Raw genomic sequence first — 14889 nt, forward strand, 5'->3', positions numbered from 1 at the left:
GAGACCCCTGCTGGCCATGAATCTCAATACTATTCTTATCGGCAGACTCAATAGCCTTGGTTTCTCAAATGACTGCCTTGCCTGGTTCACCAACTACTTCTCAGATAGAGTTCAGTGTGTCAAATCGGAGGGCCTGTTGTCCGGACCTCTGACAGTCTCTATGGGGGTGTCACAGGGTTCAATTCTTGGGCCGACTCTTTTCTCTGTATATATCAATGATGTCGCTCTTGCTGCGGGCGGTTTTCTGATCCACCTCTACGCAGACGACGCCATTCTGCATACATCTGGCCCTTCTTTGGACACTGTGTTAACTAACCTCCAGACGAGCTTCAATACCATACAACTCTCCTTCCGTGGCCTCCAACTGTTCTTAAATACAAGTAAAACTAAATGCATGCTCTTCAACCGATCACTGCCCACACCTGCCTGCCCTTCTAGCATCACCACTCTGGACAGTTCTGACTTAGAATATGTGGACAACTACAAATACCTAGGTGTCTGGTTAGACTGACATTAAGCATCTCCAATCCAAAATTACATCTAGAATCGGCTTCCTATTTCGCAACAAAGCATCCTTCACTCATGCTGCCAAACATACCCTCATAAAACTGACTATCCTACCGATCCTCGACTTCGGCGATGTCATTTACAAAATAGCCTCCAACACTCAGCAAATTGGATGCAGTCTATCACAGTGCCATCCGTTTTGTCAACAAATCCCCATATACTACCCACCACTCTCGTTGGCTGGCCCTCGCTTCATATTTGTTGCCAAACCCACTGGCTCCAGGTGATCTATAAGTCCTTGCTAGGTAAAGCCCCGCCTTATCTCAGCTCACTGGTCACCATAGCAGCACCCACCTGTAGCACGCGCTCCAGCAGGTATATTTCACTGGTCACCCCCAAAGCCAATTCCTACTTTGGCCGCCTTTCCTTCCAGTTCTCTGCTGCCAATGACTGGAACGAACTGCAAAAATAACTGAAGCTGGAGACAAATATCTCCCTCACTAACTTTAAGCACCAGCTGTCAGAGTAGCTCACAGATCACTGCACCTGTACATAGCCCATCTGTAAATAGCCCATCCAACTACCTCATCCCCATACTGTTATTTATTTAATTTATTTTGCTCCTTTGCACCCCAGTATCTCTACTTGCACACTCATCTTCTGCACATCTATCACTCCAGTGTTTAATTGCTATATTGTAATTATCTTGCCACTATGACCTATTTATTGCCTTACCTCCCTCATCCTACCTCACACACTGTACATATACTTTTTCTATTTTATTATTGACTGTATGTTTTGTTTATTCCATGTGTATCTCTGTGTTGTTGATTTGCTTTATCTTGGCCAGGTCGCAGTTGGTCGCAGTTGTAAAACTAGCCTACCTGGTTAAATAAAGGTGAAATAAATAAAAAATCTGCTGTGTCAACAGTTTCCAGTACCTTGTCCACCAATTCCATACTGGAGCCATGTCTCCCTGGGCACGGTATAGAACAGAAACATTAACTCATGCTCTGGAATGCTCTTTAGGTTTTATCACCCAAAAGACATCGTACATCTCCTTTGTCAGTGTTATCTCCCAGAGGCCCATCCTCAGTAGAACACACACACAATAGTTATAAGAATCCTCTATTCTGTTGCATAAAACAACCATTTGATGCAATAAAAGTATTATAACATAATCTTGCAATTTTCCACCATAAACCCAATTGCCGTTTCTTCACAAGCAATGTCATACCGGAACTCGCGGTAACATAAAGAAATACTCGCCATGATCTACTCACGCTACTGAAATGCGAGAGATAATAACTTCACTTCGATCAAACGAACATATCTTCTCAAATGTCTTTAATTGGCTGGCCCATATGTCCTCGCTCATTAAATGAATACCGACCGAGTCTGCTAGCTCGTTAAACACGAGAGACAGAAATAATACTTTGCTTTGACCCAACAGGTCTATTTCTCAGAATTCCTAAATCGGCTGGCCCATATGTCCTGGCTCATAGGCATTCAGTAATTCACCCTACACACTGACCCTTTGTCAGATATACAACACCAGATTCAGACTCTCCCCTAGTGTCTGGATGAAAAGGATCCACACACCCCACTCTCAACAATAATTCTGCCTACAGCACTATTGGTGTATAACGGAATTTGCTACACAATTCATAAAGACAGAAGTCAACAGTAAGGCCACTTGTGAATGATGCCCAGCGTGTGCAGTAAGGCAAGACCTTTTCAAATCATAGTCACACACATCATGTAGCCTAGCCCATAGGCCAATATGTTTTGATAAGGTTTGTATCACAACTAAAGTGGCCAAATACCTTCTAAAAATTAAGCACACTAATCAGCTTTACAACCGGTGAAGAGCCTAAATGGTATCAATATGTGACACGTGAGTTTCCAGTTTGGGGAAGATCATTTTCATCATAATGCACCTTTATAATAAAGCATTACATGCATAATCGCATTTGCGGTCACTTTTGAGAATGGTGTTTTCCCTCTAATTGATTTTGGAGCATTTGCGCTTATAGCCTACTGCCATGTGCATTGCTGCGCTTTTAATGTGAAGAAATAGCTTAATAGTTAATCAACATTTTAAGCTAAACATTCTGATGTGTTGAATCAGCCTCATTGCTTTTAACAGTTTTTTTGGATTTGAGTGGTTGTAATAATTTGGGATCTATCGCATCCCACAACAGTCCCAGCATACAGTACCAGTCAAAAGTTTGGACACACCTACTTGGGTTTTTCTTTATTTTTACTATATTCTACATTGTAGAATAATAGTGAAGACTTCAAAACTATTAAATAACACATATGGAATCATGTAGTAACTAAAAAAAGTGTTAAACAAATCAATATATATTTTAGATTCTTCACAGTAGCCACCCTTTGCCTTGATGACAGCTTCACACACTCTTGGCATTCTCTCAACCAGCTTCATAAGGTTTATGATTGACTGTTGTTTCTCTTTGCTTATTTGAGCTGTTCTTGCAATAATATGGACTTGGTCTTTTACCAAATAGGGCTATCTTCTCTATACCACCCCTATCTTGTCACAACACAAATGATTGGCTCAAAAGCATTAAGAAGGAGAGAATTTCCACAAATTAACTTTTAACAAGGCACACATGTTAATTGAAATGCATTCCAGGTGACTACTTCATGAAGCTGGTTGAGAGTATGCCAAGAGTGTGCAAAGCTGTCATCAAGGCAAAGGGTGGCTACTTTGAAGAATCTCAAATATAATAAAATATATTTTGATTCGTTGAAAAAAAATGTTGGTTACTACATGATTCCATATGTGTTATTTCATAGTTTTGATGTCTTTACTATTATTCTACAATGTAGAAAATAGTAAAAATAAATAAAAACCCTGGAGTGAGTAGGTGTGTCCAAACTCTTGACTGGTACTGTATGTTTGGAATATTTATTTGTTGCTGTCACGTTCTGACCATAGTTCTTTTGTGTTTTCTTTGTTTTAGTGTTGGTCAGGACGTGAGCTGAGTGGGCATTCTATGTTGTGTGTCTAGTTTTCCCGTTTCTATGTTTGGCCTGATATGGTTCTCAATCAGAGGCAGGTGTTAGTCATTGTCTCTGATTGGGAACCATATTTAGGTAGCCTGTTTTTTTTGTTAGGTTTTGTGGGTGGTTGTCTTCTGTCTTCGTGTGTCTGCACCAAACAGAACTGTTTCGGTTTTTTCACATTTGTTGTTTTGTATTTTGTAGTGTTCACGTTTATCGTCTTTATTAAACATGATGAACACTAAGTACGCTGCGTTTTGGTCCTCTCCTTCATCCACAGAAGAAAGCCGTTACAGTTGCACAGAAGGACAAGATGACCAACAGAATAGGTACATTTTTGGCCTATGGGCAATAGTAAATTGACATAGGCTAGAGATGTTGCTCTTTGTTAGGCCTAATCATATTGTTGGCTGACGATAAGTAGGCTAAATGTGGACAGTTCTTCTAACATCTTCAATATGCGCCTCGGATTCTTATAAGATGGACATGATTGCATCCCCGACGTGTCTGTCTTCGATTGTAGCCTACTTCTTACCTCTGAAAAGGACCCGATCACGTAATGGGCATTGGCCAAAAGAATTGATGTATCTGAGAGCCATGTGAGTTAGAGGTACTTCGGAGCACGGCAGCTTAGGGAAGGGAATTATAATTATTATATTCAGCCCAAAGGCACAACGGCCACAAAAGGCATTCATTTTTTTAGGGGGCATTGGTATAACTGGTATGTCATTGAAATAACAGGTCAGAGTGCAGGCACATCTAGGATTCAAATCCATAGTGGAGGGCGGAGGGCTGTTTGCAAAGTGAGTTGGTGCTTCGGCTCAGACAAGAATCACCCCATTTGTGGTATCGACCCTACGATTCTGAGGTTAAGAGGCTCATGCTCAAACGTCTGAGCTTGCCAGGCAGGTCAATTGTAGTACTGACTTGGACCGAATATCGTACAGATATGTAAGTGCAAAATATGGTGATCAGTAAGAGTGCTTTGCATACCTCCTGTGGCGCAGTCGGTTAGCGCGTGGTTCTTATACAGCAGTATGCAGTGAAATAATGCCGAGGTTGTGAGTTCGAGCCTCACCAGGAGCAAGTGCTTTTCTTGAACCCTCTGCCTGTCTATTTCTTGTCCAGAAAACGAGCATTTACTCAATCTATTTCATAAGTAATTGGTATGTCATTGAGATAACAGGTCAGAGTGCAGCTACAATTCAAATGTATAGTCTTCTGCATTACCAGCAATGCCTGACACATCAGCAATGCAGGATGGCAAAGCCTGCTCGAAAATCCAAGCGGTTGGCTGTTCGCGAAGTCAGTTGGAAGTCCGTTAGAGAAAAAAATCACCCAACGTGGGGCTCGAACCCACGACCTGAGATAAAGAGTCTCATGCTCTACCGACTGAGCTAGCCAGGTATCAGGCACAGCTAGGATTCAAACCATAGTCTTCTGTATCACCAGCTATGCCTGACACGTCAGCAATGCAGGGTGGCAAGCCTGCTGGAAAGTCCAGGTGAATGGCTGTTTGCAAAGTGAGTTGATGCTTCGGCTCAGACAAGAATCACCCCATTTGTGGTATCGACCCAACGATTCTGAGGTTAAGAGGCTCATGCTCAAATGTCTGAGCTTGCCAGGCAGGTCAATTGTAGTACTGACTTGGACCATATATCGTACAGATATGTTGGTGCAAAATATGGTGATCAGTAAGCGTGCTTTGCATAGCTCCTGTGGCGCAGTCGGTTAGCGCGTGGTACTTATACAGCAGTATGCAGCGAAGCAATGCCGAGGTTGTGAGTTCGAGCCTCACCAGGAGCAAGTGCTTTTCTTGAACCCTCTACCTGTCTATTTCTTGTCCAGAAAAAGAGGATTTATTCAATCTATTTCATAAGTAATTGGTATGTCATTGAGATAACAGGTCAGAGTGCAGGGACAGCTGCAATTCAAATGTATAGTCTTCTGCATTACCAGCAATGCCTGACACATCAGCAATGCAGGACGGCAAGCCTGCTCGAAAATCCAAGTGGTTGGCTGTTTGCGAAGTGAGTTGGGGCTTCGGCAGAGAAAATAATCCCCCTACGTGGGGCTCGAACCCACAACCCTAAAGCTCTACCGACTGAGCTAGCCAGGTACCTCAATGGTAATCTTGTATTGGTCCAAATATCGTACAGCTCCGTTTGTGCAAAATATGGTCAGTGAGAGTGTTGTTAATGGATCCTGTGGTGCAATCGGTTAGTGTATTGTGCTTATACAGCAATATGCTGCAATTAGATGACAAGGTTGTGCGTTCAAGCTCCACCAGGAGCAAGTACTCTTCTTGAACCCTCTCCCTGTCTATTTATTGTCCAGAAAAGGAGCATTTATTCAATCTATTCCATAAGTAATTGTGATAACAGGTCAGAGTGCAGGGACAGGGATTCAAATGTATAGTCTTCTGCATTACCAGCAATGCCTGACACATCAGCAATGCACGATGGCAAGCCTGCTCGAAAATCCAGGTGAATGGCTATTTGCAAAGTGAGTTGGTGCTTCGGCTCAGACAAGAATCACCCCATTTGTGGTATCGACCCTACGATTCTGAGGTTAAGAGGCTCATGCTCAAATGTCTGAGCTTGCCAGGCAGGTCAATTGTAGTACTGACTTGGACAGAATATCGTACAGATATGTTGGTGCAAAATATGGTGATCAGTAAGCGTGCTTTGAATAGCTCCTGTGGCGCAGTTGGTTAGCGCGTGGGACTTATACAGCAGTATGCAGCGAAGCAATGCCGAGGTTGTGAGTTCGAACCTCACCAGGAGCAAGTGCTTTTCTTGAACCTGTCTATTTCTTGTCCAGACAAAGAGGATTTATTCAATCTATTTCATAAGTAATTGATATGTCATTGAGATAACAGGTCAGAGTGCAGGGACAGCTACAATTCAAATGTATAGTCTCCTGCATTACCAGCAATGCCTGACACATCAGCAATGCAGGACGACAAGCCTGCTTGAAAATTCAAGTGGTTGGCTGTTTGCGAAGTGAGTTGGTGCTTCGGCAGAGAAAATAATCACCCAACGTGGGGCTCGAACCTACAACCCTGAGATTAAGAGTCTCATGCTCTACCGACTGAGGTAGCCAGGTATGTCAATGGTAATATTGCATTGGGTCGAATATCGTACAGCTCCGTTTGTGGAAAATGTGGTGATCAGTGAGTGTTGTTAGTGGATTCTGTGGTGCAATCGGTTAGCGAATTGTGCTTATACAGTAATATACAGCAAATTGATGACACGGTTGTGAGTTCAATCCCCACCAGGAGCAAGTATTCTTCTTGAACCCTGTCTATTTCTTGTCCAGAAAAGGAGCTTTTATTGAATACACTTAGGAGGACGTTTCATAACTAATTGGTATGTCATTGAAATAACAGGTCAGAGTGCAGGCACAGCTAGGATTCAAATCCATAGTCTTCTGTATCACCAGCTATGCCTGACACGTCAGCAATGCAGGGTGGCAAGCCTGCTCGAAAGTCCAGGTGAATGGCTGTTTGCAAAGTGAGTTGGTGCTTCTACTCAGACAAGAATCACCCCATTTGTGGTATCGACCCTACGATTCTGAGGTTAAGAGGCTCATGCTCAAGCGTCTGAGCTTGCCAGGCAGGTCAATTGTAGTACTGACTTGGACCGAATATCGTACAGATATGTTGGTGCAAAATATGGTGATCAGTAAGCGTGCTTTGCATAACTCCTGTGGCGCAGTCGGTTAGAGCGTGGTACTTATCCTCTAGCGACGAGCAATCCCGTATCCGGGAGCGTAATCATAGCCTCAAGCGCATTACCATAACGCAACGTTTCCTATTCATGAAAATCGCAAATGAAATGAAATAAATATATTGAAAGACAAGCTTAGCCTTTTGTTAACAACACTGTCATCTCAGATTTTCAAAATATGCGTTACATCCAACACTAGACAAGCATTTGTGTAAGTTTAGCATGGCATAATGCTATGCTAGGCTGTGCTGGCAGCAGGCAACATTTTCACAAAAACAAGAAAAGCAACCAAATTAAATCATTTACCTTTGAATAACTTCACTCAGGAGACTCCCAGTTAGATAGCAAATGTTCCTTTTTTCCAAAAATAATATTTTTGGAGGTGAAAAACGTCACGTTTGTTCATCCTGCTTGGCTGAGAAATCGTCCGAAAATACTTCAACTATAACGCCAAACTTTTTTCAAAATTTGCTCCATAATATCGACAGAAACACGGCAAACGTTGTTTAGGATCCATCCTCAAAGTGTTTTTAACATATGTATTCAATAATGTATCCGTGGAGGCAGTTGGTTTCTCATAAGAAACTATTGGAAAAATGGCTACCTCAGTATTTTACACAACGTTTTCTCCGGGAGACACCATATGGTCTCTTGCAGCCATTCTCCAATGGAAATGCCTAAAAAGACGTCACAATGCTGCAGACACCTTGGGGAAAACGTGGAAAATGTAAGCTGACTCCTAGCTGCTTCACAGCCATATAAGGAGTCATTGGCATGAGGCTGTTTCAAAAAATGCGGCACTTCCTGATTGGATCTTTATCTGTGTTTCGCCTGTATCATCAGTTATGTGCCACTCACAGACAATATCTTTGCAGTTTTGGAAATGTCAGAGTGTTTTCTTTCCAAAGCTGTCAATTATATTCATAGTCGAGCATCTTTTCGTGACAAAATATCTGGTTTAAAATGGGAACGTTTTTCATCCAAAAATTATAATAGCGCCCCCTATATCCAAGAAGTTCTACAGCAGTATGCAGCGAAGCAATGCCGGGGTTGTGAGTTCGAGCATCACCAGGAGCAAGTGCTTTTCTTGAAACCTCTGCCTTGTCCAGAAAAAGAGCATTTATTCAATCTATTTCATAAGTAATTTTTGAAATTATTATGGATAAATGAATAAACAATATCCCCATTTTAAATAGAATTGTAACTAAGTAAAATTATACTCTGTTTTATAAGTGATTAACAATATGAGTTCATAAGAAGGGATTGTGTGACACGGACAAGGAGTAATAAAAAGTTAATGAACACCATTCCAACTAGGCAGAAACAAATGGGTTGTGGACTGTGTAAACACATAAGGTCGTTAGCCTATGGTTGACCCTACTGAAACTTAGCTCTGGGGTTTTTCGATAAGGCAGTGAGTGCATTCCTAGGTTTTCTGTTAATTAAAACTGTCAGTTCAGTGGTGATCGATAATGTTGAGGGGTCAAAAGTTATCTGGGAGTGTGTTAGTAAGTTAGAATGAACTTTTCACCTTACTTTGTCCCAGTCGAGAGGAGGGGATTCTGTTAAAGCAGTGAAATGACGTCATGATCTGTATATAAACTGCTGCACGTGATTAAGTGGGAGCGCGCTCCGAGAATAAATTATATTACATATTATTGAAAGACTGGTCTGCGTCTATTTTATGCAAACAAGAAATCTTACAAATTCTCATAAAATGGATTAAGGGCTTTCAATTGATGAAAGCACATTGGCATAATTAAATTACAGTAACAGTAATTTGTATGTCATTGAGATAACAGGTTAGAGTGCAGGGACAGCTACGATTCAAATGTATTGTCTTCTGCATTACCAGCAATGCCTGACACATCAGCAATGCAGGATGGAAGCCTGCTGGAAAATCCAAGCGTTTGGCGAAGTGAGTTGGTACGTCGGCAGAGAAAATAATCTCCCAACGTGGGGCTCGAACCCACGACCCTGAGATTAAGAGTCTCATGCTCTACCGACTGAGGTAGCCAGGTATCTCAATGGTAATATTGCATTGGTTCGAATATCGTACAGCTCCGTTTGTGCAAAATATGGTGATCAGTGAGAGTGTTGTTAATGAATCCTGTGGTGCAATCTGTTAGTGTTTTGTGCTTATACAGCAATATGCTGCAATTAGATGACAAGGTTCTGCGTTCATAATTAATTTGTATGTCATTGAGATAACAGGTTAGAGTGCAGGGACCGCTACGGTTCAAATGTATAGTCTTCTGCATTACCAGCAATGCCTGACACATCAGCAATGCAGGATGGCAAGCCTGGTCGAAAATCCAAGCGGTTGGCTTTTTGCAAAGTGAGCTGGTACTTCGGCAGAGAAAAGAATCACCCAACGTGGGGCTCGAACCCACACCCTGAGATTAAGAGTCTCATGTTCTACCGACTGAGCTAGCCAGGTACCTCAATAGTAATATTGCATTGGTCCGAATATCATACAGCTCCGTTTGTGCAAAATATGGTGATCAGTGAGAGTGTTGTTAATGGATCCTGTGGTGCAATCGGTTAGTGTATTGTGCTTATAGAGCAATATGCAGCAAATTGATGACAAGGTTGTGCGTTCAAGCTCCACCAGGAGCAAGTATTCTTCTTGAACCCTCTCCCTGTCTATTTCTTGTCCAGAAAAGGAGCATTTATTCCATTAATTCGGAGGGCGTTTCATAGGTAGTAGGTATGTCATTGAGATAACAGGTCAGAGTGCAGGCACATCTAGGATTCAAATCAATAGTCTTCTGAATCACCAGCTATGCCTGACACGTCAGCAATGCAGGGTGGCAGGCCTGCTCGAAAGTCCAAGCGGAGGGCTGTTTGCGACGTGAGTTGGTGCTTCGGCAGAGAAAAGAATCGAACAACGTGGGGCTCAACCCACGGCCCTGAGATTAAGAGTCTCATTCTCCAACGAATCAGCCACCCAGGAAACTCAACGGTAATATTGACTTGGTCCGAATATCGTACAGCTCCGTTTGTGGAAAATGTGGTGATCAGTGAGAGTGTTGTTAGTGGATCCTGTGGTGCAATCGTTTAGCGTATTGTGCTTATACAGTTATATACAGCAAATTGATGACAAGGTTGTGAGTTCAAGCCCCACCAGGATCAAGTATTCTTCTTGAACCCTGTCTATTTCTTGTCTAGAAAATGAGCTTTTATTCAATACACTTAGGAGGACGTTTCATAATGAATTGGTATTTCAATGAAATAACAGGTCGGAGTGCAGGCACAGCTAGGATTCAAATCCATGGTCTTCTGCATTACCAGCAATGCCTGACACATAAGCAATGCAGGATGGCAAGCCTGCTCGAAAATCCAAGCAGTTGGTGAAGTGAGTTGGTACTTCGGCAGAGACAATAATCACCCAACGTCGGGCTCGAACTCACAGCCCTGAGATTAAGAGTCTCATGCTCTACCAACTGAGCTAGCCAGGTATCTCAATGGTATAGTGTATTGGTCCGAATATCGTACAGCTCCGTTTGTGCAAAATATGGTGATCAGTGAGAGTGTTGTTAATGGATCCTGTGGTGCAATCTGTGAGTGTGTAGTGAAACGCCAACTGGATCTATCTCCTGGTCCTCTTCCCCTGCCTTACCCACCAATGGTAGCGACAGAGATGACCACGCCTACTGAAATACCGGATTGGGCAACGTCACCAGAAGATGACTCAAGCCAACCAACTACTGAACAAGACTGGTGTCAGGAATAACCACCCTCTGCCTCAAGTGACACCTCTGAATGGGAACAGCTGTTAGACTCATTGCTGATAGAGTAAGGGCACTGTCATAAACGGATGCCCATATATGAACTGTTGTTAATGTGTGGTAAAGCAGCTGTGTGTCCTCCAAGTTTGTAGAGGGGAGGACACTCACGTGATCTCGAGTGAGGGATAAAAAGGTATATATAGAGAAACTGCCGATACTTCGGCGCTGACTTCTTGAAACTCAAATTCATTTAGACAACCATTTGACCTCGGGCTATTTTGAGCCTGAGGTCAAATTACTTTAAAGATTCTAACTTGCTGCATACTAGGGTAAGAGTCCGTTTACCTATCGAACAGTTGACCCTGTGTGCAGTATACGTTTGGACCGAGTGTACCGTTGTGACAAAGTCTTAATTGACAGAGGAACACTGTATCACCGGCCGAATTGCTTGCCCCAGACACTGCGGTAGATCAACGGCAGAATTACCACTTGCTGAGAACGGTTGGTAAATTGTTCGAATCGACTCTGTCTCCGACTGACCCAGTGACACGTGTACTGTTCGGAGAATATCTTAACTGATTGAACACAGTACCTTGCCCTGGAATCGCGGTTTCAGGTTATTTGACAATACTATCCAACCTGAGGGCAGGCTAGAGTACTCAGTCTAACTTGAATCTCGAAATTTAGATGAACCAACGATTCCTCATAGGAGAGATCGATACATAAACTAAATTCTCAGAACTCTGACCGATTGAAACACCGCTCTTGATCTCGTGGGTCTCCCTGTCATCTTTTAAAGGTAATCAAGTTGAAATATTATATTTTATTAGAGATAAGTGTTATCATTGTACCAGGCATTATAGAGCATTAAGGCAGTTGCATGTTTTTGATTAACGCTGTGTGTAACCGAGTAACAAATTGTGTATTTTGAAGTGTGTTTGATTGTAAAAGACAAAAAACAGAGTGTTTCCAAAAATAAACGGTAGTCTTATTTTGTCTCGAGTAAAACGCCCTCCCAAGACAGTTAACGGCACGGGAGATAACAACTCTGACACTCCCCTCTACCGGGACATTGGAAACGGAGACCAATACTCCATGACAAAGTGAGTTACCATTAAAAGACAAAGAGGAAGGTGTGTCCAGTAGTGATTCATTAATTGTCTTATCGATCTATCTAAGTTTTATTATCCAAGTGATACATAGCCGACGGGCAGAGTAGTGAGACTAAGTTGACTAAAGGTCTTCACACTTTAAACTAGATACATCACAGAAGGGAAATACTCAACCTGAGGGAAATCATATAGAGACTGGTAGGAAAATAGCTTAATAACAACCCAAGGACCCATTAGTGGTGTAAAAGGAGACTAGAGGATAAACGTGGGGTTCACATATCCCAGCTAGAGCTAGACCGTTGAGAGTGACAAGGCAAAAGACCTCTCTACGCGGACAACGTATCGATAAAGAAAGAGAGGCAGGGCTACGCGAGCGGTCCTGGTTATACCGAGATAACCTGAAGTATCTATAGTGCCCTGTCCAATCCAGGGAACGGGACGCTAACCACCTCTAGCACCCCGCTGCCGGCCAAAGGGCAGGGCTGATGTTTTCGTATCGCGACAAGTGTGTTGTACTTATACAGCAGTATACAGCATTTAGATGACAAGGTTGTGAGTTCAAGCTCCACCAGGAGCAAGTATTCTTCTTGAACCCTGTCTATTTCTTGTCCAGAAAAGGAGCATTTATTCAAAACACTTAGGAGGACGTTTCATAATTAATTTGTATGTTTGAGATAACAGGCCAGAGTGCAGGCACAGCTAGGATTCAAACCCATAGTCTTCTGCATTACCAGCAATGCCTGACACATCAGCAATGCACGATGGCAAGCCTGCTCGAAAATCCAGGTGAATGGCTATTTGCCAAGTGAGTTGGTGCTTCGGCTCAGACAAGAATCACCCCATTTGTGGTATCGACCCTACGATTCTGAGGTTAAGAGGCTCATGCTCAAATGTCTGAGCTTGCCAGGCAGGTCAATTGTAGTACTTACTTGGACAGAATATCGTACAGATATGTTGGTGCAAAATATAGTGATCAGTAAGCGTGCTTTGCATAGCTCCTGTGGCGCAGTCGGTTTGCGCGTGGTACTTATACAGCAGTATGCAGCGAAGCAATGCCGAGGTTGTGAGTTCGAGCCTCACCAGGAGCAAGTGCTTTTCTTGAACCCTCTACCTGTCTATTTCTTGTCCAGAAAAAGAGGATTTATTCAATCTATTTCATAAGTAATTGGTATGTCATTGAGATAACAGGTCAGAGTGCAGGGACAGCTACAATTCAAATGTATAGTCTTCTGCATTACCAGAAATGCCTGACAAATCAGCAACGCAGGACGGCAAGCCTGCTCGAAAATCCAAGTGGTTGGCTGTTTGCGAAGTGAGTTGGTGCTTCGGCAGAGAAAATAATCACCCAACGTGGGGCTCGAACCCACGACCCTCAGATTAAGAGTCTCATGCTCTATCGACTGAGCTAGCCAGGTACCTCAATAGTAATCTTGTATTGGTCCGAATATCGTACAGCTCCGTTTGTGCAAAATATGGTGATCAGTGAGAGTGTTGTTAATGGATCCTGTGGTGCAATCGGTTAGTGTATTGTGCTTATACAGCAATATGCTGCAATTAGATGACAAGGTTGTGCGTTCAAGCTCCACCAGGAGCAAGTACTCTTCTTGAACCCTCTCCCTGTCTATTTCTTGTCCAGAAAAGGATAATTTATTCAATCTATTTCATAAGTAATTGTGATAACAGGTCAGAGTGCAGGCACAGCTAGGATTCAAATCCATAGTATTCTGTATCACCAGCTATGCCTGACACGTCAGCAATGCAGGGTGGCAAGCCTGCTCGAAAGTCCAAGCGGATGGCTGTTTGCGAAGTGAGTTGGTGCTTCGGCAGAGAAAAGAATCGAACAACGTGGGGCTCAACCCACGGCCCTGAGATTAAGAGTCTCATGCTCCACCGAATCAGCCAGACAGGACCCTCAACGGTAATATTGACTTGGTCCGAATATCGTACAGCTCCGTTTGTGGAAAATGTGGTGATCAGTGAGCGTGTTGTTAATGGATACTGTGGTGCAATATGTGAGCATGTTGTACTTATACAGCAGTATACAGCATTTAGATGACAAGGTTGTGCGTTCAAGCTCCACCAGGAGCAATTATTCTTCTTGAACCCTCTCCCTTTCTATTTCTTGTCCAGAAAAGGAGCATTTATTCAATACACGTAGGAGGACGTTTTATAATTAATTGGTATGTTTGAGATAACAGGCCAGAGTGCAGGCACAGCTAGGATTCAAATCCATAGTCTTCTGCATTACCAGCAATGCCTGACACATCAGCAATGCACGATGGCAAGCCTGCTCGAAAATCCAGGTGAATGGCTATTTGCAAAGTGAGTTGGTGCTTCGGCTCAGACAAGAATCACCCCATTTGTGGTATCGACCCTACGATTCTGAGGTTAAGAGGCTCATGCTCAAATGTCTGAGCTTGCCAGGCAGGTCAATTGTAGTACTTACTTGGACAGAATATCGTACAGATATGTTGGTGCAAAATATGGTGATCAGTAAGCGTGCTTTGCATAGCTCCTGTGGCGCAGTCGGTCAGCGAGTGGTACTTATACAGCAGTATGCAGCGAAGCAATGCCGAGGTTGTGAGTTCGAGCCTCACCAGGAGCAAGTGCTTTTCTTGAACCCTCTACCTGTCTATTTCTTGTCCAGAAAAAGAGGATTTATTCAATCTATTTCATAAGTAATTGGTATGTCATTGAGATAACAGATCAGAGTGCAGGGACAGCTACAATTCAAATGTATAGTCTTCTGCATTACCAGAAATGCCTGACACATGAGCA

The 14889-nt window shown here is 42.9% G+C and overlaps 5 non-coding genes across 5 annotated transcripts; all 5 read left to right on the top strand.

Annotated features, from left to right (window-relative positions):
- The first annotated feature begins 4529 nt into the window (after positions 1–4529).
- On the top strand, positions 4530–4623 carry trnai-uau (transfer RNA isoleucine (anticodon UAU)). The gene is made up of 2 exons: positions 4530–4567; positions 4588–4623. It is a non-coding gene; the product is annotated as a tRNA-Ile (tRNA).
- Positions 4624–5249: 626 nt separating this feature from the next.
- trnai-uau (transfer RNA isoleucine (anticodon UAU)) lies at positions 5250–5343 on the top strand. The gene is made up of 2 exons: positions 5250–5287; positions 5308–5343. It is a non-coding gene; the product is annotated as a tRNA-Ile (tRNA).
- An 888-nt stretch (positions 5344–6231) lies between these two features.
- Positions 6232–6325, top strand: trnai-uau (transfer RNA isoleucine (anticodon UAU)). The gene is made up of 2 exons: positions 6232–6269; positions 6290–6325. It is a non-coding gene; the product is annotated as a tRNA-Ile (tRNA).
- Positions 6326–13105: 6780 nt separating this feature from the next.
- trnai-uau (transfer RNA isoleucine (anticodon UAU)) lies at positions 13106–13199 on the top strand. The gene is made up of 2 exons: positions 13106–13143; positions 13164–13199. It is a non-coding gene; the product is annotated as a tRNA-Ile (tRNA).
- Positions 13200–14622: 1423 nt separating this feature from the next.
- trnai-uau (transfer RNA isoleucine (anticodon UAU)) lies at positions 14623–14716 on the top strand. The gene is made up of 2 exons: positions 14623–14660; positions 14681–14716. It is a non-coding gene; the product is annotated as a tRNA-Ile (tRNA).
- Positions 14717–14889: the final 173 nt, after the last annotated feature.

This window comes from Oncorhynchus clarkii, chromosome 20 (genome assembly GCF_045791955.1).
Source record: "Oncorhynchus clarkii lewisi isolate Uvic-CL-2024 chromosome 20, UVic_Ocla_1.0, whole genome shotgun sequence".
Taxonomy (NCBI): Eukaryota; Metazoa; Chordata; class Actinopteri; order Salmoniformes; family Salmonidae; genus Oncorhynchus; species Oncorhynchus clarkii.